The sequence below is a fragment of the Plecotus auritus genome, assembly GCF_963455305.1.
Source record: "Plecotus auritus genome assembly, chromosome: 6".
NCBI lineage: Eukaryota > Metazoa > Chordata > Mammalia > Chiroptera > Vespertilionidae > Plecotus > Plecotus auritus.
This window is the reverse complement of record NC_137773.1, coordinates 55,082,760-55,107,440: the sequence shown is the minus strand read 5'-3', so window position 1 is coordinate 55,107,440 and position 24,681 is coordinate 55,082,760. Positions and strand designations below refer to the sequence as shown.

Here is a 24,681-nt window from a genome sequence, read left to right as displayed (position 1 = left end):
CCTTGGCTGGCCTGGGGCCTGTGTGCTAGGGGCAACTCCTGTGTTGAGTGTCTGCCCCCTGGTGGTCAGTGCGCATCATAGCGACCGGTTGTTCCACTGGTCATTCTGCCGTTTGTTCATTTTGCATATTAGGCTTTTATTATATAGGATGATACAGTATTTGCATATAATCTATGCGCATCTTCCCGTATATTTTGTTTTTAAAATTGTTATTGTTGATAGTTTTGAAGAAGTCCCCCAATTTTCCCAACCCCCTTTATCCTCCTCTTCCCAGCCCCTGCCCCACCCCAGGCTTTCACTACACCATTGTCTGTGTCCATTGGTTATGCATATAATTCTCCTGTATTCTTTATATCATCTCTAGAATACATATAATACTTAATACAATGTAAATGCTATGTAAATAGCTGTCACTGTGTTGCTTAGGGAATAATGACAAGGCAGAAATGCTGTACATGTTCAGTATAGAAGCAACCATCCTAGGCCTCACTACATAGTACATGTTAGCAACAGGGTAACATTCCCTCCCGCACCCTCCAAGTGTTTCAATCACATTTGGTTGAATCTACAGATGTAGAACTCCCAGATACAGAGAACTGACTATATTTTCTTTTTAAAAACTATAGTAGAAATATTTGTACTTAAATATAAATCTAAAGTGGTTTATTAGACATATAGTCACAGCTCTCAAAATTATTTCTATACAGTTCTGTGAAAAACAACTTAAGTAAAGTTAAGCAGATATTTTCAGCATATGTGAAAGTTGTCCTTTGGTTCATTGTTAGCATTTTGCGTCTAAAATTTGTCATCAAAGTTTATCCTTTTGCCACAAAAGGATAAAATATTGATGGAGGGCAAGATTGAACACTTAACTGAATTTTAAACCTTGTTTTCATCTTCAGATAATAAAACTGTTACCAAGTGATTTTTAAAAAAGAAGTGGCTTGGCCAAGTCTTCAATGTTAAGAGAGCTATAATGATATTTTTCCTTTCTTTCATGTAGACAAGGTTTTTGGCTCTCTACTTTGTGTATTAAATCAGTGGCCTGGCTATGGGAGTCCATATATGGGTACTTTGACAGAAGTGGTTAATAAGTCAGCTCTTCTATTAAAATAACATTTACTATTATCATTTGAGTTCCATTAATGTGTGTGGTAGAATAAGAAGATGTAGACAAAGGCTCTGACTCTATTAATTGATCTTAAAATTTACATTCTTATGAGGGGCCTATTTTAAACAACTTGATATAAAGTGGGATGATTTAGGCAGTATCTACAAACATATATTGGTTTGAGTGTTTAATTTATTGAATCTTTGGAAAAAATGGTTTTTATTGAATTTAGCTAAAAGAAAATAATTTTAAAAATTAGTTTTTATAGCCCTGGCCAAGTGGCTCAGTTGGTTGGAACATTGTCCTGTACACCAAAAAAGATTATGGGTTGGATTTCCAGTCAGGGCGTGTATGGGAAACAACTGATCGATGTTTCTCATAATCAATGTTTTTCTCTCTCCCACTCCCTTTCTAAAACTAAATAATAAAAAAACAACATATCCTTGGGTGAGGATTTAAAAAAATTAGTTTTTATAACTAACTTTAGAATATCTTTGAAATGAATAGAGAATGTTTTGGTGTGATACCCATAATTTTTAGGCCACAAATGTTATTCTCTCTTATCCCTCTATTAAAAGTAACATATGCAATTAAAAAATTATTCATAATTATATACAATACTTATTTCCAAAATAGAGTTGAGATAACTAAGATTTGGGTTATATTTTCTTCTAAAACTAAATTATTTTGCAAAATAGCGTATCATATATATTTTTAAGAGAGAAATATTCCTGTATCTTTTGTGGTTCTTTTAGACCACAAACTTAGACTACAGATTTTTAAAGAGATGTAGTCTGGCATTACCATACAAGACAGATTCGTGTTTTATTTGGCAAATATTTATTTAGGGCCTGCTAAGTACATGACACTGTGTTAGGTACCGGGGATACAGCAAAGACAGTCATCATTTCTGCCCTTAAGGCAGGTGAATAAATATCAACAATTACAGTAGTAAATACAGGGTCTACAGGAACACATGGAATATTAGAGAAAAAGATTTTCTAAAAGAGTTGATGGTTCAGCTGAATCTTAAGGTTAAATGTAAAGCCTGCTCAGGTGGATAATAAAGTGGAAGTATTCTAAAAGGGGGCACAGAGCACATGCAGATGTGGAAGCCTGAGAGTGTGGCATGATGACAGAACGGTGAGTAGTTAAATATGCCTGGAAGAAGGGTGGGTGGGAGGGAGTGGCAAGCAAGACCAGCGAAATATTTATTCATTCAGCACATTTATTGTGATGGTAATATGGCCTCTGCATATAAGGAGCTTACATTCTCGGAGGAAATAAATATATAATTGTTACAGTGATATATATATATAGGCAAAAGTCAGATTGTGCTTATTGTCAAACTTCTAGGGAGTTTAGACTTTAAATGAGGAAGCTATTGGTAAAATTTAATCTTGGGAATGCTGGGGCTGGAGCAATGTGAAGACCAGGTAGGTAATATCTAGGTGAAAATTATGAGGATTTTACTAAGGCCGTTGGTTGAACTAAGTTGGGTTCAAGAGAAAACAATGCATATGAAGGAGAATCAAAAGATTTGTGACTGATTGTACTTGGGGTATAATTGAAGTGTGGGTTGGGGCTTCAAGTAGATAGAAGGGGACATCTAGAATTCTTCAGAGGCTTGGCAACTGTTTGAATGTTGCCATTAATCAGAAATGGAATAGAAAGTTAAGGAACATTGTGGTGGGGATGGAGAGAAAGGCTCAGCTAATGAGATTAGTTTTGTCACTGATTTTTGGTATCTTCAGATGGAGGGCTTTTCATTGGATAGTCAGGTGTATGGTTCTGAACCTGAGGAAAGAAGTCTAGGTTAGAGGTGTAGGTTTGGGAACCAGGGTGTGATCAGAAGCTTAGGTGTGAGTTTTGATTCATGCAGGGAGTGTGATAACAGAAAAGAGTGCCAGGGTTGGAACTGTGAAAATGCTAATATTCAAGGATTGGTTAGAAAAAGATTATCCAATGAAAAAAACTGAAAGGGAGATGGGGATAGGTAGAAGAGGGTAAAGAAGGATAAATGGTTCCCGAAGGAGACTTGATTGGGATGGTGAACACACAGTACAATATGCAGATGTATTATTCAATTGTACACTTGAAACCTATATAATTTTATTAACCAATATCACCCAATAAATTCAATGAAAAATTAAAAAAAAAATAAAACAAAATGCACTCCCTTACCCCCCAAGTAAGGAAAGAAAAAGCTGAGAGGAACTGCCAGAGGTAAGAAAATCAAGAAAATGTGATGTCACAGAAGCTGAGAATGGTCAGTAGTATCAAGTTAGGGACTGAAACTTCTTCATAAGCCTTTGTTACATATGTTTTAATAGGCACTTTATTTAATGCAATTCTGAATTAAGGTAGTTCTTGCAAGTAGCTTAATCACTCTTTGGAGTAATAGTTTCTAAATTTATAGATTTGAGACTAATGAAATTATTTGTTTTAATAGCAGGAGTTCCAACTTTTCCTACCATAGTATTTGTGCCAAGTAAGAAGATTCTGAAGGGGATTCTTGTTTCATAATGCCTCGCATTGGAAGGTTTTGTACTGCTGATGCGTACTTACGTAAACTTTGAATTGATGAGATTCTTTTCAAGAGCATTGTGCTGTAAGGTCGCTTTTTCAAGTACTCTTTCACAGCAGTTATGGAAGAACTTCACTGTTCCTAGTAGACAGTGTGAGAGTAGTAACAGCCAAGGGCAAAGAAAACAAAAATGAGGGGTGGGGAGGCAATGGGGGATAAAGACATATATGTAATACCTTAATCAATAAAGAAAAAAACAACAACTAAAAAAAACAACACAAAAACAAAATGGAAAAACTTGTTATTTAACCATATGGTGGGATATAAGGCGATAGAAATAGGTACTTACAAAAGGGAAAACGACATGGTTTTAGAGATACAGATTATTAAAAAAAAAAAGTCTGCTGAGCAAGTATGGCCAGTGAGCAGGGCAGGGGTGGGCACTTGGCTGAGAACCTAACACAGTGCTGGAAACAGTAGATACTTAAAGATATACCAACAGTCAGCCTATAGGCTGCCACTGACGCATGCTTGTTTAGTTTGCTTCAAAAAGATTATCTGTGCAAATTCAATTCATTCTCTCAGAAAAAAATTTTTTTTAAATTTTAATTGTGAGCCTGGCTGGTGTGGCTTAGTGGTTGAGTATCAACATAGGAACAAAGAGATCACAGTTCGATTCCCTGTCAAGGCACATGCCCAGGTTGCAACCTCAATCCCTGGTAGTAGGTGTGTAGAAGGCAGCTGATCAATGATGTTTCTCTCTATCCCCCTCTCCCTTCTTCTCTCTGTCTCTCTGAAATCAATAAAAACATATAAAAGTAATAATTAAGATGAATACTGTGTGTAAACTTAGTCAATAATTTTAAAAAATTTTAATAACCTCATATAATAACATTTATCGTCTCAACATTTTTAAGTTCAGTAGTGTTAAGGATATTCACACTGTTGTATAACAGAGCTCCAGAATGTTTCATCTTGCAAAACTGAAAATCTATATCCACTAAACAACTCTTCATTTTCCCCTCTTCTCTGTCTCTGGCAACCACTCACTATTCTACTTTCTGTTTCTATGAATTTGACTACTTTAGGTATCTCAGATAAGTGGACTCATATGGTATTTGTCTTTTTGTGACTGGCTTATTTCATTTAGCACAATTTCCTCAAGGTTCATTTAGGGTGAAGCATGTGACAGAATTTCTTTCCTTTTTAAGGCTAAATAGTATTCCATTTTATGTATAATATACCACATCATGTTTATCCATTCGTATGTTGGTAGACACTTGGGTTGCTTCCATCTCTTGACCACTGTGAATAATGCCATGAACACGGGTGTGCGGAATCGCTTTGAAACCCTGCTTTCAGTTCTTTTGGATGTATATCCGGGAGTGAGATTACAGGATCATACAGTAGTTCTATTTTTAATATTTTGCCTTTCTCAGAAATATGACTCACAAGAAGTAGGCAAGTTAGCAGCAAGACTTGATGCAGATAGATAGTGACATGGAACTGAAGTTTTTTAAAAAAAACATTTAAATAAGTGTGAGAAAAGGATAGGGAGAGAGAGATAGAAACATCAATGATGAGAGAGAATCATTGATCAGTTGCTTCCTGCATGACCCCTACTGGGGATGGAGCCCACAACCCAGGCATGTGCCCTGACCAGGAATTGAAATTGCAGCCTCCTGGTTCGTAGGTCGGTGCTCAACCACTGAACAACACCAGCCGGGCCAAACTGAAGTTTTAAAGTTAGAAGGATATGAAATAAAAGATATGGGAAGAGGTAGGATGGTGTGGAATGAATAGAGGGATGTAAGGACAAAGACATAACCAGGAGAGGGAAAAATAGAGTTGAACAAGTTGCCCCCCTTTTCTTCATTTACTGACCTCTCTGATACCCAGGTTTCTTTTTTCCAGGGTTCCTATGGGTATATAAACTCCTCCTATAGAAACTGTTGCGTAAATCTTTATTCTTGGCAGCTAAAATGGCCCTGATCAGAATAGTAGTGGCAGCAGAAAGAGCTGCAGCAAGTCTTGCTGAAAACCACCTGTTGAAAAATTGTATCATAATTTTAAAGTATATCTTATTAGAAGTGAGTCCACTCAGAACCTTCATTTTTTTTCTTAGCCTCTTATTTTATATGTGGTAAATGAAGAAGAGTAATATCCAAAGATGAGAGGCAAATAGTTGATTTTCTTTTTTGATGGTACCAAAGTTGTGGAAGAGAAGAATCAGCATGTCAATTTTGATTTAGAGTCAATGGACCATCATAGAACTGTATTTGAGTTATTGTGTTCACCATTACTTGTGTTCATTATTGCCTCTACTATTTATTAAGCACTTTCTTCAGGCATGTCACTGTGCTAAGCAAGCACTACTCACTATTTCATTTTGTCTCTCCAAAGCTGAAGTGGTGGTTGGATGTAATTACTATCCCTTTATTCAAATAAAGCTGATACTTAGGTTAAGTGAACCGTTTGCTATATGGATAACTCAATGTGAGAATGTTAGAGCTTAAAGAAACTTCAGAATTAATGGTGATACCATGAATTCATGCCTTCTCCAAGGGACAGCTACTATTCATTTTGAGCCTTGGTTGCACATGGGAATGTAGGTTCATTGTTGCCAATTATATTTTTTAAAGGGAAATCAGAAATCTAGATTTGAATGTTAAATTTCGCAATTTTTAAAACATACTGGGCTATTATGGTATGTCCACAGGCTAAATGTGGCCAAGGGCCACCAGTTAGCAACTTCTAATCAAGTACAAGCCGATTATTTTACAAATGGGACAGAGAGGCTAAGTGAGCTGTCCAGTGTCACATAGGAAGTCAGTGCGAATCAACATGTAATTCATATCTCATCATTTTCCCCCTTAAAATCACATTAAATTGCAAGCTACCAAAACATTTCTCCCCATTATTAAGAAAAATTGAAGTGTGTAGCTGGGGAGATAAGCTGGTGAACAACAGGGGATAGAGTGACTATAGATTTTTGAAATGTATTTAAGAATTGTTTACTTTTTAAATGTATACTACTGAAAATTGATTGATACTTGTTATGCTAATGCTTTTGGCATAAAAATTTGGTACATCCAGACAATGGTCATTATTTTCTGCTAAAAAGATGAGCTGTCAAGCTATGGAAAGACATGGAAGAACCAGAATGCATATTACTAAGTGAAAGAAGCCAATCTGAAAAGGCCATATACTGTATAATTCCAACTATGTGACATTCTGGAAATGGCAGAACTATGAATACAGTTTAGATCAGGGGTGGCCAGAGGTTAGGGGTGGTTGGCAGGGATGAATAGGCAGAGCACAGAGGATTTTTAGGTTATTGGAAATATTCTGTATGATACTGTAATGGTACATGCCATTATATACTTGTCCAAAACCAAAAAAAGTACAACGCCAAGAGTGAACCCTAATGTAAACCCTGGGCTTTGGGTGATATCATGTAGGTTCATCAGTTGTAACAAATGCACTACTCTGGGGGGCGGGTATTGATAATGGGGAGGCACTGCTTGTGTGGGGCAGAAAGTATATGGGAAATCTCTGTACCTTCCTCTTAATTTTGCTGGGAATCTAAGACTGCTACAATGTAAAGTCTTAAAAAAAGAAAGAAAATATAGGTCTTCCTCACTTTTCAAAACTACGTGTTATGTCAAGTTACTTTCACGAAAGATCTACCTCAATACCTATTTTCACTAACTGAAAGAAACCAAAAGAGGGTTTTTACTTTTAGGAAAAAGGGTGAAAAGCAAAAATCGGGTTCAGGATTTGTCTTGCAGAGAGCGTTATAAAGAGGCAGCACGTACCCTGGAAACTACAGGCAGCATCTCTGCATCAAGCCCCATGGCTGTGAACTGTGTCTGTGAGCATTTGTGCTGTATCTCGATTTATTTTGTGCATCTGTTAGCAAGATATGTCCTAAGGTATCAGAAAGCCTGAAGAAGCTCATAGGGTGTTGTGCTTAGAGAAGATAATGACTAAAGGGATTTTAATTTACCTTGGGAGAATCTAGGAGACTCATAACTTGCCTCTTATCATGGCCCAAAGGTGATCTATGGCACTTTAGGGAATAAGAACAAACTGAGAAATGAAAAGAAATCTCTGCCTGCCTTTACTCTTCTACTTTAGTATATAAGGTAGCTGCTTCACATTTAAGGTAATAAAAGGATAAAAAGTCAAAATTATTCTCAGCTAGTTTGTAAAATCTAGTTGTTAAATGTTAGCTATATCCATTTTAAAATCTTCTTTCTCTGAGAAAATTAGTGAAAGGCACTGAGAGGTGTTTCTGGCTTTAAAACACTTACTTTGTATGAAGAGTTGCTTTGTGTTGAGAGAGGATTATCTAATGCAAATATGGAAATCAAATTTGAAAAGTTTCTGTTTACTAAGTTCAGGATTATCAGTGGCATGGAATTATCATGACTCATTGAACTCCATTTAACCTGAAGTTGTAGTCATTTGAAACTTGCTGCTATTCCCCTAGAGTCATATTGTACTCGCCATTGAACGCTGAGTTCTCTAACCTTGGCTTATGGGGCAAAAACCCAGTCTGTTTCATAATCTGCAATCTGAGTTTTAAATATTGTATTCAAAGTGGGACAGAAGGATGAGACCTACGCCAGAGGAAGGAACATGTTTCTAGATTATCTTTGCCACATGCTGCTTTAATTGTGGGTTTTGGAGTCTGTCAGATCAGAGTTGGAATCTTGATATTATCAATTCTTTATTTTGCTATACAGGGCAAATTTCTCTGTTATTTCTGAGCCTCTGTTTATTTACTTAAAAAACAAGAATTGCAGTATTGGTGGTTGTGAAGATTAAATGAGATAAGGTATGTAAAAACATCCGTAATATGCCAAATACACAGTAGGTTTTCTAGTCAATGTAAGTTTATGTCCTTCCATACTTATTTTTTTCCTTTAGTTTTGTGGCTGCTTGCTTTATCCTTACTCGTACATGACTATAAGAGGTCACACTGTGCTGGATAAATGTGTTTTATCTTTATTAAGGCATATTCTAGTAACAGATAGTAGATTCAATTCCATACTGCTGGATCTAAGCATGAAGTGGTTTTTAAAAAAATTGATATTGATATTTGGCATTTCAATATCAATTGTCCAAAGTTGGACAGAGCATACATCTTATGTGGGTTTTCTAGTTATTTGTTTTTTATTTTAATGAAATTTTCATTGGCATTGGATTAAATATATGGATTTAATACTTTGAAACTACATCAGTGGCATTATTATTTTGTAACTTTCGGAAGGGCAATTTTAATCTTTCTGATATGACCCCATTAATAGCATAAAATCCGTTCGATCACATGTTGTCCTACTGTGTAAAAATATTAGATCTCTATTGGCTAAGGTAATAGTTTACTAACTTGGATACTTCCTTTGATTTTGAAATTTTTTGTGCTTATGGTATTTATTTTGATTAGATTTATTTACAATATAAGCAAAGCTGACTTAATATTGATGACTCTGAATTCTACTATTGAGCCCTAATGCTTTCTCTACAGGATATAGTCTTTTACACTAATACAATATTAATAGTAATAACTTTGTAGAATGGGGGGTATAAATGGACTTTTTAAAAAATATTTTATTTGTGTACATCTTAACTGCCATGACATTTAGCCCAGCCAATATTTTCCAAAAAAGCTCTATCCTAATTGCATAAATATTTCTATAAACATTTCCACTAAGCAGTGAATGAACCCCAAGAGTCACCCTAGCCATTCTGAAGGCTCTCATGGCAGGAAGTTGAGAATAGCAATTGAGTTTTGGAAATGCTCTTGTTAATAGGCCTTTGCTTTTAGGGCACTTTGGCCTAACAATTGAACCAGTTGCTTCTGTCTGATATTTGTAAAGCAGAAACAGAGGTAATTACAATACAGTTTTTGCTAGAATATATGTTAAGTTGGTTCACTAGATCAAATAGTTTTAAAATATTACTATATGAAGTTATCCAACTTGTTTTTAAAATCCTTCTTTGTGCCCAGCCAGTGTGGCTCACTGGTTGAGCATTGACCTATGAACCAGGAGGTCACAGTTCGATTCCTGGTCAGGGCACATGCCTGGTAGGGGATCAAGCTTGCAGGGGGCAACCAATCAATGACTCTCTCTCATCATTGATCTCTCTCTCTCTCTCTCTCTGCCTCTCCTTTCCTTTCTGAAATCAATAAAAATATATTTTAAAAAAATCCTTTGCAAAAAATTTATGTGCCTTGATACCTATAGTATTAAGATGGCTTTTCATTTCATTGTGGCCTGGCATAATAGACAATACTCTTAGCTTAGAAACTGAGAGTACAGTCGGAGAAAGGTAAATATCACATGATCTTATTCATTTTTGGAATATAATGAACAACATAAACTGATGAACAAAAATAGATCCAGAGACATAGAAGCATCGAACAGACCATCAAACCTCAGAAGGAAGGCAGGGAAGCAGGGGCGGGGCGGGGGAGTGGGGGAGCAGTAAGAGATTAGCCAAAGGTCTAGTATGCATGCATATAAGCATAACCAATGGACACAGACAGTAGGGGGTGAGGGCATGTGCTGCGGGGGGTGGGGTGGGAGCGGCTGGGGAGAGGTCAATGGGGGAAAAAGGAGATGTGTAATATTTTAATAAAGAATTTAAATTAAAAAAAAGAAACAGCATTGTGTGTGACAGTTTGGATGAGTTTGTGTGTGTGTGAGCAGGTAACATGGGTACAGGCCTGTGTATGGAAGATCATATATGTAAGAGCCCATTTCAGTTAGAATTGATAAGAAAAAAACTGGAGTATTGTCTTACTATTAATAAAACTTCAGTGTTGATACAATTATATGGCTATCAAAACACCCTTATTCATTTATTCATCTCCTCCTAGTTGTTTCTCTGTAAATAATTGGATATTATTCTTTTACTAGAGGCCCGGTGCACGAATTCGTGCACAGGTGGGGTCCGGCCGGCCTGCCCTGATCGGGCCTGATTGAGCTGGGCCGGCTAAGGGGAGGGGCCAATCGGGGGCGGGGCCGGCCAGGGGCAGGGGCCACGGGCAGTTGGCCGACCCCGCCCCTGGTTGAACTCCCAGTTGAACTCCCGGTTGAGGGGACAATTTGCATATTAGCCTTTTATTATATAGGATAGAATGGTTTTGAAACTTGGCAATACTCTATGATCCAGTTATTTATAAGGTGATACTTGGAGATGATTGGGAATTATCTCATTTTTTAGGCCAAATGATGTTGAAAGACTACAATTTAGTAAAGTAGACAGATCTGGTTTTAAACCTCAATTTTGCCACTTGTTAGCTGTGTGAAATTTTGGAACACATCTAGTCCCTTTGAAACTTAAAGTTCTTCATACATAGAATAGGGATAACAATGCTCATTCATTGGATTCCTGAGACAAGTAGAATAAAGTTTGCACTTATTCATATTGCCTGATGCATAGTCAACACTCAATAATTGCAAATTATCTTTTGTGTTTTTTAAAAATAAATAATATTTGACAATATGAAGATATTTTGAATATTTAAAGTAAAATACAAATTTATTTCCACATTAGTTTTTGGGAGAGTAACAGCACTTTCTGCACCTCTGGAGACATCTTTTTTTTTAAAAAATATATTTTATTGATTTTTTACAGAGAGGAAGGGAGAGGGATAGAGAACCAGAAACATCGATGAGAGAGAGAGAGACATCGATCAGCTGCCTCCTGCACACTCCCCACTGGGTGGTTATGTGCCCGAAACAAGGTACATGACCTTGACCAGAATCGAACCTGGGACCCTCGAGTCTGCAGGCCGACGCTCTATCCACTGAGCCAAACCAGTTAGGGCAAGACATCTTGATAAGAGCACTGGATATGCATATTACAGGATTCTCATAGCTATCCCAGCTCCCCACTAAAAAACTATTTTTAAAAAAAAATTATTTTCAATTACAGTTTATATTCAGTATTATTTTGTATTGGTTTCATGTGTACAGCATAGTGGTTAGATAACCATATACTTTACAGAGTGTTCCCTGGATATTTCCAGTACCCAGCTGGTACAATACATAGTCATTACATCTCATATTCTCTACTTAATTGTATAAACCATATAGGCAAATATAGAGCATAATAGCTGATTATTGGTTTTAGAAAGCTTCAACATTTTTTATGGTAAACTTCCATAATCCATAATATACAAATTCAATTTGAGAAAAATACAAAGTTTCTATCAAATAATATACCACCAATTTGGAGGAAATGACATTACTTTGGTCTGTTAAGATTAACTTAAAATCCCATTAGATACCAGCATTGTCGTGTTCTGAGGTTAATTGGTTGCGTTCAGTTATAGGTTATGAAAGGTCCCACTTGAATAATTCACCAAGCCATCAGGCAAAAAGACCAGTAGTTCACAGGACTAATTGACCTTGTTGGTATAATAGAAACACAAATAAAATTCTCTTTGCCAACAACTTTGCAAGTGAAAACCCCAGAAGAAACTGTTATGTCCTGTAACTATCCTGGAATGCTATGATTGAGTTAGCAGACTGCGGGTGGAGGTGGGTCTTGGTAGGCGGAAGTTGGGAGGAGGGAAATGTAAAAGATAGGAGGAAAAATTTTGGAGGGAAATTAATTAGGCAAAATGTTAGAGAAAAATACATAGCTTTAGAAATTATTTTAAACATCTTGAATCTCTAAAAAGTATTGTCTTTGAATCTCTGTAAAAGTAGTGTCTTTAAGTTCATTATATTTTTACTCTTCTTGTTCTGTATCTCAAGCCCTTTTGTATAGGTTTGATAGTCATTATTGCAGTGAGCTGTTATTTGAAAGGTAACAACTTTGACAGAGCATAGTGCTCTAATGAGGATGAAGCATGTTTGTTGTCCTGCATTCTTGCTTCATTTACCAATATATGACAAATATTGTCTGAAGCACCATTATATCCTTGAACATAAAAATGGCTGTTAGTTGGTTAGTTGGTTGAGGTTTGGATTATGCCAGAGTCGGGGAAGGGAGAAATATTGGAGAGACAGAGAGAATAGTCATTCCCTAACAGATTTTGATAATTGCTCTCTCTCTCTGTAATGATGCAAACCATATATTTTATTAAAGAACCCCCAGAGCAGTATATTAGTTTTTCTTAAAGAAAGCAAATGTTTTCAAATGCTTTAACAAATTTAGTGAACCACTATTAGGGCTTGGTCTTTTAAAGGAGAAAAAAAATAACTTCAGCTTAAAACTCATTTGGGGGATATGAGTCACCAAAAGTGAGCTAGAGAAATGGTGCAGCAGATATCAGCCTTCATTGTAATACAGTAGAAGGATGATAACATTCCCGTTGCATTTTTTTAAAGCATCTTTTTACCTTGTAAGAAAAAGACAATCAAATTGTTAAGTGGGCTTCAAAAATAGTAATAAAAAAAGATTTATAACGGAAAGAATTGATGGTATATTTCACCTAGAGTAAGAAAGACAATGTGTAATAAGGGATTTTGTGGTTTTACAGCTCAGTGCATGTGTTTGAAAGCTGTTCTCTCAGCAACGTGGGTGGCAGGTTATGCTACCATATAATGTATTGTAGTTGGCTCTCCACACTTGTCAGGGTTAGTGTTCAACCACTCGGAAAATTTTCCCATTGTTCTATCATGTGAACCAAGACTAGTGTTGAATTCCCAATGACTTACCAAAAAAAAAAAAAAAAAAGTTTAATTAGAAAGTTTGAAATTGGATTACAACTTATTGTTTCAATACAGTGCTACATATATTATAGATTTTTGCAATTATTTTTCAGTCAAAAAGATATCCAAATCAAGACTTTATTCTTTTTAAAGTAAGTTTCACAGAAATCTGTACACTGAATCGTGCCCTTTTTTCTGTACTAACACTCTGTTTCCATCTTAAGCATTTTGCTTTAGATGGACCATGGCTCTTGGCAGCTAGTGCATTTTTAGCAAATAATACTGTTTCTAGTAAGGGTTGCAGAGAAAAAAAAAACTTAGTGTGAGGTCCTTGTAAACTGAACCTTTGGAACATTACTTTATTTCTTTTCCCCCCCCTTTTGTGCTTCTTCTCTATTTGTGTAATGGTTATAAATTACATCCTTTGAAAAGAATTAAAAACATTTTGTTTTGTTATTTTTGTAGTTGATTTTTTTTCTTTACCTGTTATTTTAAAGATACACAGAGAAATAAGCAATTATGGTATTGAAATTCCATTGTGCCAGCACCTCCAAGAGCATAATCCAAAAAAAACAGAAAACCGCCTGCTGGGTTGTCTGCAGTGTGCTTGTGTGAACATCAGTGTCTGCTGTTCACACATCATTTTTTTTACTGAAAGTTCCTTTTGGAATAAAGACTCTGTGTTTTCTGAGTGTAGTGAAACATTTGTTGATCCTTATATTTTAAATTCGTAAGGATTTCTGTTTATAGTCTCAGTTGTCATAGATGTATATTACATGATTGTCACTGGCACATTAAGAAGTAGAGAAAAGGCTTATATGTTTATGGACTATAAAATAATGAAAAACTTTAAATGAAATTACAAAGTATTGAGGTAATAATGAGATTTTTGGAATATATATATGTATGAAGGAGGAATAATTTACATATTTTATTTATGAAGTGAAGTGTATCTTGGCTAGGTGAATATAAAAATGTCATAAAATTGTCCTGTATTTCACTTGAAATTCAGATACTTAAATATGGTGGCTTCTTAATATTGCGTTAGTAAATTTTTTCAGTTGACCCTACTTAGTTAATCAAGGAATGTATTAGAAAGTATATTATAGATCCTTACATAAATTTTTAACCTTATTTATTCATTTTTATTCTTACTATGCTGCTGGATATCATATTAGACACACAGCAAACTTGCAAAATGTAGTCCAGTGTGTTGGCAGTCTGAACCTTTCACTCAAACTTGTAAAACATCAAGAAGAGAAAGCATTTACCAGATAATAGAGAACTTCAGGTTTAAATTTGAGAAATGGAAGTTGATGTCCAGTCTCCTTTAAGGTTTATTTGAATCATTCAACATCATTTGTTTTTTTTCTTAGAAACTTTCCACATAGAAGTTATACACATTTTTGCTGAAACTAGGTTTTACCCATTTGAACTATTTTTCATTGAGAGATAATTTCAGGTTTGTTTGCTTCTGATTTTTACTCTGAGTTTCTTAATCAATTAAAAGCACTTTTACATTTCATAATCATTGTATCAATCTTTTAATCGTTGTTTCTTCTGATTATTAGAATGAGATTACTGTCTATGTGGAACCAGTTACTACATTTAGTCAATAGGTCCAGTAGGCAGTGATACTTGCTAATTTCTCACATGATTCTCCTCAGTTTTCTTTTTATTAGTCTTAACCTTTCTTTTAGTCCTATAAATGGAAAAGATTGTCATCTAAACAAGTTATATCTGGCCTGTGCCTCCAGGAAAGGGAAGGAAAGGCATCAGTTCCTTAACTTGCTAGTTTTATAAGGGCCTAAGACGCCTGAGTCTCCTGATTGCCAGGAAGCCTAATTGCTCACAGGGCAACTTGGCACACTGCCATTTCCCCACTGGGCTGTCCACTGGTGCTTGTGAATAGAACAGGAATGTCTTTACTTTTCTACTCAGTTGTCATTGATTGCAGTTTGAGGAAACAGGTTAACATTTTTCTCAAAATGATAGTAATTTACATCAAGATGAAGTCAAACTTCATAACATCTATGTAATAAGTAGTGGAGTTAGTTTAGTACTTTAAAAATTCATATTAAATACATTTCACTGCTTCTTACTCCAAAATATTCATTTTGTATAATTCCACCTTAACTATTCTAGACAGATGTTTTAGATTTGTAGAAACACTTGAAAGTAAATTATGAGGTGGCTTTTTGTACTTTTACAAACAAAATTTATTATAAATATGAGTTATGGGACCAATGGCAATCACAGATCTTGCAAGCAGAATGTGTGTGTGTGTGCTGGGGGGTGGTAGTTAGTTCAGCTGTTTTGAAAACTTGTTTTTGAGAATACCAGAGATGTTCGCTTTTAATTTTTAATATAACTAGAGGTGTGTATTGGATTTTCACCTCTGTCTGGACTTGTAACAAGCACTTGTGTGTTCCCATTGTCATGGCCCCATAACTAATAGGAAACAATGAGGATCATGAGATTTTCACCTCTTTTTTTCCCATTCCCCTTCAGAGTTCCACCTGTCTTTAAAGCATATACAGGATTATAGTTTTTTTAATTTCTGATATTTATTCACTTTTTCTAATATCAGAATATATTCTTGTTTTATTTTTATTTCAGGCAGACATACTTGAAGACTACTTTATTACTTTGATGTTCAGAGTTTTGGTTGGAAATTATTTTCAAATCCTGACTTAATCCTGCACTGGCTAGGTAACCCTCAACATATTATATAACCTCTCTGAATTTAAGGTTCCTCAGCTACAAATTAGGGATATGGTGTTGGGATGATTAAAACAAATGTATGTTGCCCTGGACAGGGTGGCTCAGTTGGTTGAGCATCATCCCATGTACTTAGAGGATGCAGGTTCGATTCCTGGTCAGGGCACATGCTCAGGTTGCAGGCTTGATCCCCAGTAGGAGGTGTGCAGGAGGAAGCTGATCTATGTTTCTGTCTCTCATTGATGTTTCTTTCTCTCTTTCCTTCTCCCTTCCTCCCTCTTTAAAGTCAATAAAAACATATTTTAAAAAACAAAAACAAAAAAACCCCAATATATATCAAATGTCTGGCATATGGTAACAGCTTAGTAAATGGTAGCTGAAAGGCGCAAGGTGTTGAAAACTGGTAATGTAAAAGTATCCACTAGTATGCTTTTCTTTGTAATCTCATGAAATTGGGGAGTTTTAGCTACATATAACTATTAGTTATACATTTATATCTTTGAGTTGATAAAGATCCAAGAGCATGGGCTTTGGAGTCATCTTATGTGAGTTTCTGCTCTGCAACCTAATTCTGAAGCTTGGAAAGTTAGCTTCTCTGTGCCTCAGGTTTCTTGTGTATAAAATGAAGGTGAAAATAGTATATTTCATAGAGCTATTGCAAGGCTGGAGTAAAATCAGTACATGTGGAGTAAAACTCAACTATGATTATTTCATAGAAAAGGAAAAGTCATAAAGCCAGAAAACTTGGTAGATTCCGCCTTAATTAATGGATGTCTCTCTCATCCACTCCTAAATACTTCCCATTACCTTTCTTTCCAGTCCCCTTCAGAGCTCCACATATACTTAAAATGTATTTAGGATTATATTGCAGTTAGAATTCTGCTTTGTATTCATTACCTCCATGGAACTGTGATGTCCTTGCAGTAAGAATCTTTATATGTCTCCTAATCAAATGTATCTGTTGATTTTGTCACTTGCTCCTCATAAGTCTTGCCTTAGTTTTATAGCAGTTCTTTTGAAGGCAGCTTGATTGTGAAAATATTTTTTAAAGGCTTTATTTTTCTACTGAAGTTTTTTTTAAAAAAAGTAATTGGGTCTCCATGTATCCTTCTGCTTCTACTGGACTTTTAAAATAAGCAATTATTTACTTAGTAGTCAAATGATTTATATAAAAAGTATTTTATAGTGATTTTTTGGGATCTTAAGTCCCTCATTCTCCCATCTATTTTTCAGTGGTTTATAATCTAGTGGTAGGCCATCAAACAGCCTTAGATATATTACTGATTTGTATACATAAAGGCTATCTTTAACCTCTCCTTATTTTGAGAATTTATTTACTATTAAGATTTATGGTGATGGAATGACTATACTTTTTAATTTGCTATACCTTAAGAATTACTCATGCATGTGAAAAGTCTAAATTTGTATACATATATATTTTAATGTTTTTATTGATTTTTAGAGAGAGCAAGGGAGAGGGATAGGGAGATAGAAACATCGGTGAGAAAGAAACATCATCGATTGGCTTCCTCCCACACGTCCCCTACCAGGGATTGAGTCCACAACCCAGGCATGTGCCCTGACTGGGAATTGAACCAGTGACCTCTTGGTTCATGGGTCGACGCTCAACCACTGTGCCACACTGGCCGGGCTAAATTTGTATATGTTTGCATAAAGTTTTCTCATAGCAACTATATGTACAAAAATTCTGTTTCATTTTTATTCTGGGACAAAACATAAATTAATGTCAAATATAAGGGAAATGTACATTTATTTATTTTAGAGCCCATTTAATAGCAAATCATAATTTACCTGGAATATCAGGGACTTGGGAAAAGCTACACCTCATTTTTAGCATGAGAAGTTCTGCAACTGTGTGTGCTGGAGATTCTGCAATAGTTTTTGTGTGTGTGTACTTAGCACTCCCTCCTCCCCAAAGTCCATAAAACACACATATACAGTTTATATGTGAATATAACTTTTTAATGTAATAAAATAGAACTTTATGAGCAGCCCAGAAGCTGGGAGTATACCCTCTTCCCTTCCTTGTCACAATCCTTTCCATATCCCATAGAAGTAACCACCATGCTAACTTTTTGTGGTAATTTTCTTAGTTTTAAAAAATATTTTTATCACCTTTTTAAGTTTAATTTTTAAGGTTTAAATATACTTTTATACAATAAAACATGTACATAGGTTAAAAATCTGAAAGGACTGCAATAGCATTTATAACAATAGCACTTCTTTTCCTATCTAACATCCCCATCCTGCTTTTTGGGAACAATCCTCTTAGTTATTTTAGCCCTCTTTGCTTTAATTTCTAAATAACATATGTACATAGATATCTGTAATAGAAATGTAGAATTCTAAATAAGGTGTATGTACATATCTATATTTAAAGACATGATCTAATGATATCTTACTGTGAAACATTAGGGCTTAGCTCTATAATCTCATTTATTCCCTAATATACTTTCCTTCTCTTCATCTTACTAGTATAGTTTTTTTGTGGTATTTGCTGAAATTATTATGCACATTTTCATTATTATGACCACATATTGTTTATAGCTGATTCATGTCATGTTCTATGCTTAAATTTCCTTTTTAGACCTAATATTATTTTTCTGGAATTAGTGGTTGCCCCATTTCCCTGCTTAATTAAAAAAAATGTTATCAGTTATCTAAACTCTCTGACAGATTTATAAAATACCCCTTGAAGCAGTCACATATACTCTCTTGGATCCACATTTTTTTCCTTTATTTTAAAACTAGAGACCCAGTGCATGAAAATTCATGCACTGGAGGGGGGTCCCTCAGCCCAGCCTGCCCCCTCTCACAGTCTGGGAGCCCTCAGGGGTGGGAGGCGACCCAGCGATCAGGGAAAGGCGACGCCCCATCACACCTCTGCATCTGCCACTGCTGGCAGTGCAAGCCTTGGCTGGCCCTGGTTACCTGAGCCTCAGGTGGCCCTGTCTGAGGCTTGCCTGTGCCTCGGGCCGGCCCTGGCGGCTGTGGAGCTGAAGGGACTGGAGGACTCCGGAGGCAGGTGCGCGGAGCGGCCGGGCCCGCCTGGGGGCGGGCTCGGCCTTGCCACATGCCTGCTGTCCCAGCGGGGCTGAGGGGACTGGGTGCCACCATCTTGTGGCTGTGGGCGCTGCCATCTTTGAGGGTGTGGCAGTCAATTAGCATATTCCCTCCTTATTGGCTGTTGGCGCCGCCATCTTTGAGGGCGGGGCAGTCAGCATATTCCCTCCTTATTGGCTGTGGGTGCTGCCATCTTTGCGATGATGTGAGGATCAATTAGCATATTCCCTCTTTATTAGATAAGATATGTTTGTATTGATTTTTTTTAGAGGGAGGAAGAGAAGGAGAGAGAGAAGGAGAGTGGGAGGGAGGGGAAGAGAGAGGGAAAGAGAGAAAGTGAGAAACATTGATCGGTTGCTTCCAGTATGCACTCTGACCTGGGACTGAACCTGAAACCTGGGTATGTGCCCTGCCTGGGAATTGAACCAGCAACCTTTTGGTGCATGGGACAGTGCTCAACCAACTGAGCCATACCAGCCAGGGCTTGGAAACTTGTTTTTCTGGGAAACGTTCTTTCTGGACCTCCAGCTCAGCTACTGTGTCAGTGTAAGTTCAATCTGAGAAGCAGAGCACTAGGGTGTGTGTGTGTGTGTGTGTACAGTATATATATGTATCTGTATATATGTGCATAGGGGGAGGGTGGGTGGCAGTATGTAATAAAGGATTTGTTACAGGGATTTTACCTTACACAAGTAGGAATTGCTTAAATAAATCTGTAAAGCTGTTTTTATGTCATGATGCTGGAGGTTGAAGTCCGTGGGCCCAGCTGTTGTCCCATGACAGTGAAGTGAGCCAGCAGATAGTGACAACATATGTGATCAACAAGAGCTCCTAACCTCAACTTGAGTGTGAAAAACAAAATGGCTGCTACTTCACTTGTGCCCTCCTAATCATGTATGAAAATATTTTGTGTCCCATCTCACCAGAAACATGTGAGAAAGGGAATCCTGGGAAATGTAGTTTAGGTTAGGCCAAGGTAACACATTACAAAGCTACCATAGATGGCCATAAGAATGTTCCTCTTAGAAGTATGATCCATAGGAGTTACTAACTGATGGCCCCAGATGCTCTCTGAAATCCATCACCACAGTTAGTGCCAAGACCATGCCTTCCACCAGCCATTGAGGGAGTACAGCTGGGGTAATAAACCAGGCGTATTCCTGGGGACTCTGGAATCCTGACAGGCAGCCTGGGCTCCAGCAGTCCCTGAGAGCCTTGCCCAACTTTCCCTGGAACTGCACTGCAGTCTAACATGATCCACCCAGCCTTCCTTCCTTCCCTGTCTCCTTCCCCTGGGCTCAGCCCTGCATCACTGTCTGACAGCTCTTCCAGCCTTCCCTGGCTCCCTCCCCTTTTCTGTCAAAGAAATTTGCCCTTATAAATATCTGGTGCATCTATTCATGTCTTGGTGTCTGTTTCTCAGAGGACCTGGACTAACTAACAGCTGTCTTCTTAAGATACCCCTTCAACATCATCCTGGGAGTTTCTTTCACCTTCTCTTTGGTTGATCTCTTGTTTTCTAGATCCCAGGTCTTTGTCTTTTGATTTACTTCCTATTTCGGTGGAATGCATACTCCACATGGGAGGTAAAATTGATGAAGCCTTGCATGACTGAAAACTTAATTTTAATCTCACCCTCGAGGGATGATTTGGCTGGGTATGGAATTCTAGTTTGGAAGAAATTTTTCATCAATTTTAAGCACATTCTCCATTGCCTCATAGTTTTCAGTGTAAATGTTAAGGAGCACTTGATTTTTGACGCTTTGTATGTGACCTATTGTTCTTTGTAGAAGCATTTATAATCTCTTTATCCTTGATGTTTAGAAATTTCACGATGCTGTGCCATAACTGCTTGTGTGTGTGTGTGTGTGTGTGTGAGTGAGTGATGTTTCCTTCATTGTGCTGGGTGCTCAGTGGATCCCATCAGTGAGGAGACACTTGTCTTTCAGTTCTGGGAGGTGCTGTTATGTTCTTTCATATTTTTCTTCTCTGTTCTCTCTTCTGACTTCACATTTATTAGCTGTGGTACCTCCTTTATCGAGCTACCAAATTTCTTATTTTCTATCTCTTGTTTTCTTATTTTTTTCAAGCAATTCATTTAATTTCAGCTAATTAAAAAATTTTTTTTGCAGACACATACAACAGATGACCCATTTTTAATGAAATACAGTTAATACCTCTTTGTCATCTCTAATCTTTGGAATATTTTCAGAATCCGTTTCCTTCATAGTATAAATTTATTTTTGCATTATTGCAGATTATATGACTGAAATTAGATGAAAGACCACTCAAGATAAGACTGAAGAGGCAAGCAGGGATGAGCATTAACTCCAGGGCTATGCTGTTTCCTTGCTCAGAAGTTGCTTCTTTCCCTGGTCAGTTTTACAAAGTGGTTAGAGCATCTGCCTGGAAACTTAACGGTCATGGGTTTGATTCCCAGTCAAGGGCACAGAACCTGGGTTGTAGGTTCGATCCCTTGCCCAGGTTGGGGCAGATTTGGGAGGCAAGCAATCAGTGTGTCTCTCTCACCCTGATGTTTCTCTCTCTCTCCCTCTCCTCCTCCCTCCCTTCCACTCTCTCTAAAAATGAATGGAAAAAATATCCTCGGGTGAGGATTAAAAAAAAAAAAAAAAGAAGTTGCCTCTTAAAAAGGAGATATAAAATTTTAAATCACCAGCATATATCCACTTGAGGTACCTGAAGTCATGGGTCTGGTACAATTATATAGGTCACTTTCAAGTATCGTATTGCCTTAGCATTAATAAGTCTTAACTTCATCAATCTTTAAATTTATGTCTTTACTGAACTACCAGTTATTTTGTGTCATTTACAAAATTCTCTTTAGTAAACCATGTTATATATTTTTGTACGCAAACTATGTTTAAACTACAATGTTACATAAAGCTTTAAAAGCCTTAAAAATTTTAAATACAAATAGATATTGGTCAGGCACATTATTAGATGAGGAAAATCCAGAATATAGTATTAAGCTGTATTAAAGAATTGATAAGGCAAAGTGAGGGGTCACAGGTGACTTTGACAAGATTGGTTTCAGTGGTGGGAAAAAATTCAGATTGGAATGGGATACAGACAACTAGCAGGTGAAAAATTAAAAAATAACAACTTTTCCAATGAGTGACTATATGGAGAAAGGAGCCAAAAGGGGGAAAAGGCAGAAAGAACAAGAGGAATAAAGAAGTATATCTTAATGGTGATGAGATTTTCATTTATTGACGTTCAACCAGAAATGAAAGGGGAAAAAAGAAAGTTATTGTGGCAAAATTTTGCCTTTTGTTAATTTTCTGTTTAAAATATTTAAAAAAAATAACTTTTTGCATAAAATATCTTAATCTTTTAATCATTTTCAAAAATTTAAATGTATAGGTACGTGAGGTTTTTTTTTAAATCTGTGAAATAAGTTTAAATATGGCAGTATCAGAATAGTAAACTTTAATAAAAAAAGAATAAAAAAAGAAAAATAACTTTATAGAGATGACTCTGAGAATTCAAACTGGGCACAATAGAAGTGAAGCAGACACATGAATTGGTGTTTATGACTTCCAGGCAATATAGTTGATGGTGAAGCCATCTGAGAGGCATTAACAGCTATTTATACTTTGTAACGTATAGTACTTTTAATGATTGAGATCAATAAACTTTATTATATGTTCGGAAGAAATAATTTATTAATTGCATTTATTGAATAATTTACTACATTCATAATTCTGAATATATTATGCCAAAAGTTATATATGTTATAAAATCTTAATACAGCTTTTTGTACACTGAAGTGTTTAAAATACTCTAAAAATAACATTGTATCTGTCAGAAATAATGGTTAAATTTGTCAAGAACATTACGTTAGGAGCTGAATTTAGAATCTTGGTTTCACTTTTTGTTCATTATTGAGATTTATTATTGTACATTTACTTGGAGAATAGATTATTTCAACCAGAAGTGCTTTCTCCCTCCTCTAAACTCCCATGTGTATCTATTATAGTAGTTTCCTGTTTCTGCTATAACCAGTTACCACACACTTAGTGGCTTAAAACAACACAAATTCATTATCGTACAGTCTGGAAGTGAGAAGTCCAAAACGGGTCTAGTGGATTAAAATCATGGTCAGCAAGGTACATTCTTTTCTGGAGATTCTTTGGGAGAATTGTTTCTTGCCTTTTCCAGCTTCTGGAGGCTGCCCACATTCCTTGGCTTGTGGTTGTATCACTCCTGCCTTTACTACTTCATCACATCTCTGTCTCTCTTGCCTTCCTCTTTTAAAGACCCTTTTGATTACTTTGGGCCTACCCAGGTAGTCCAGGATAATCTTTCCATCCCAAGATCTTTACCTTAATTGCACCTGCAGAGTCCCTTTTGCTATGTTAAGTTAACATATTCACAGGTTTGGGGGAATGATGTGGGCATCTGCCTACTACATCTTTCTTCTTTCAATCAGACTCATTGAATGTCAGAGCTGGAAGGGATATTGGATGATAACTTGTCCAATCCCTTTACTTTATGCTTGAAGAAACTGAATGAAGCCATAGAGGATGTTTGTCTGCTTCTAAGCTTTTTTTTTTTTTTTTTTTTTTTTAAGGTTTAGAATACGCTTTGGGTTCATGCTTTGTATGCTTAACTGTACTTAGAACAATATCTTGAACATTTTAAGTGCTCAATAACTATGTGTGGCCTGAATGAATAAAAGGTTAGTGATAGAAACCAGGTGTATCTGGTTTCTGATGCACTCATTTTGAGTTAGTTCTAGTGGAAGTTTATAAAATGTCACTGACCAAAATGCCATGGGGGTAGAGATTCAATTATTATTATATTTTGTAGTTACTAGTAAAAGGGGGAAATCATTTAGTGTTAAACACCATTACAGTTCTCTTGCCCCATCTCTACCCACCCTCTTTCTTTAAACAAACAAAAAAAAAAATCAAAGGAAGAATAAAGAAGGAAAGAGAAGAGAAAGAAAAAGAATGAAAGAAGATAAAAGAAGAAGAAAGAAAAAGGAAGATATCATGGCATTTATTTCATTGTTTTTCTAGAGTAACTCACAGAACCCCAAGTTAGAGTTTTTGACACTCATTGCCATTTGACTGTCTTGATAAGATAAACCTATATTTTTGTGAGGCATATATAGTTCATTTGTACCCTTTAATTAAGCAATTAAAAAATCAATATTTATGTTTTAAAAACTACTTTAGGAAAACTTAGAAATGTTGGTTTACCTCTTGACTTATGGTTTTCCTTTCCTTGTGAAGTAAGGACAGTTTGGACTCTTGTTTAAAAGAAAATTTAAATTAAAAAAATTAATCTGTCATTTCTTATTAAAGAACCTTAAAAATCCAGATTTTAGGTTTAGATTATCATCAAGATTAGATAAATCACTTACTGTTCCCAAGAAAGAAAGCTTTGTTCGATGCTTATTTAATAACTGATTTTCTCTTGTATTCTTACAATTTATGTAGATTCTGATTGTTGTATGATTTTGGATGTATTAGGCCTATTTCTGGAAATAAAATATGTCAGAAGCATGTTAGATTATTTTCCTGCTTTTATCT

At 36.2% G+C, this 24,681-nt stretch overlaps 1 protein-coding gene across 5 annotated transcripts in view; it reads left to right on the top strand.

The window, feature by feature from the left end:
* Window positions 1-24,681, top strand: part of ANAPC10 (anaphase promoting complex subunit 10) — a 71,758-nt gene that overhangs the window by 42,433 nt on the left and 4,644 nt on the right. The gene's annotated exons all lie outside the window — the stretch shown is intronic.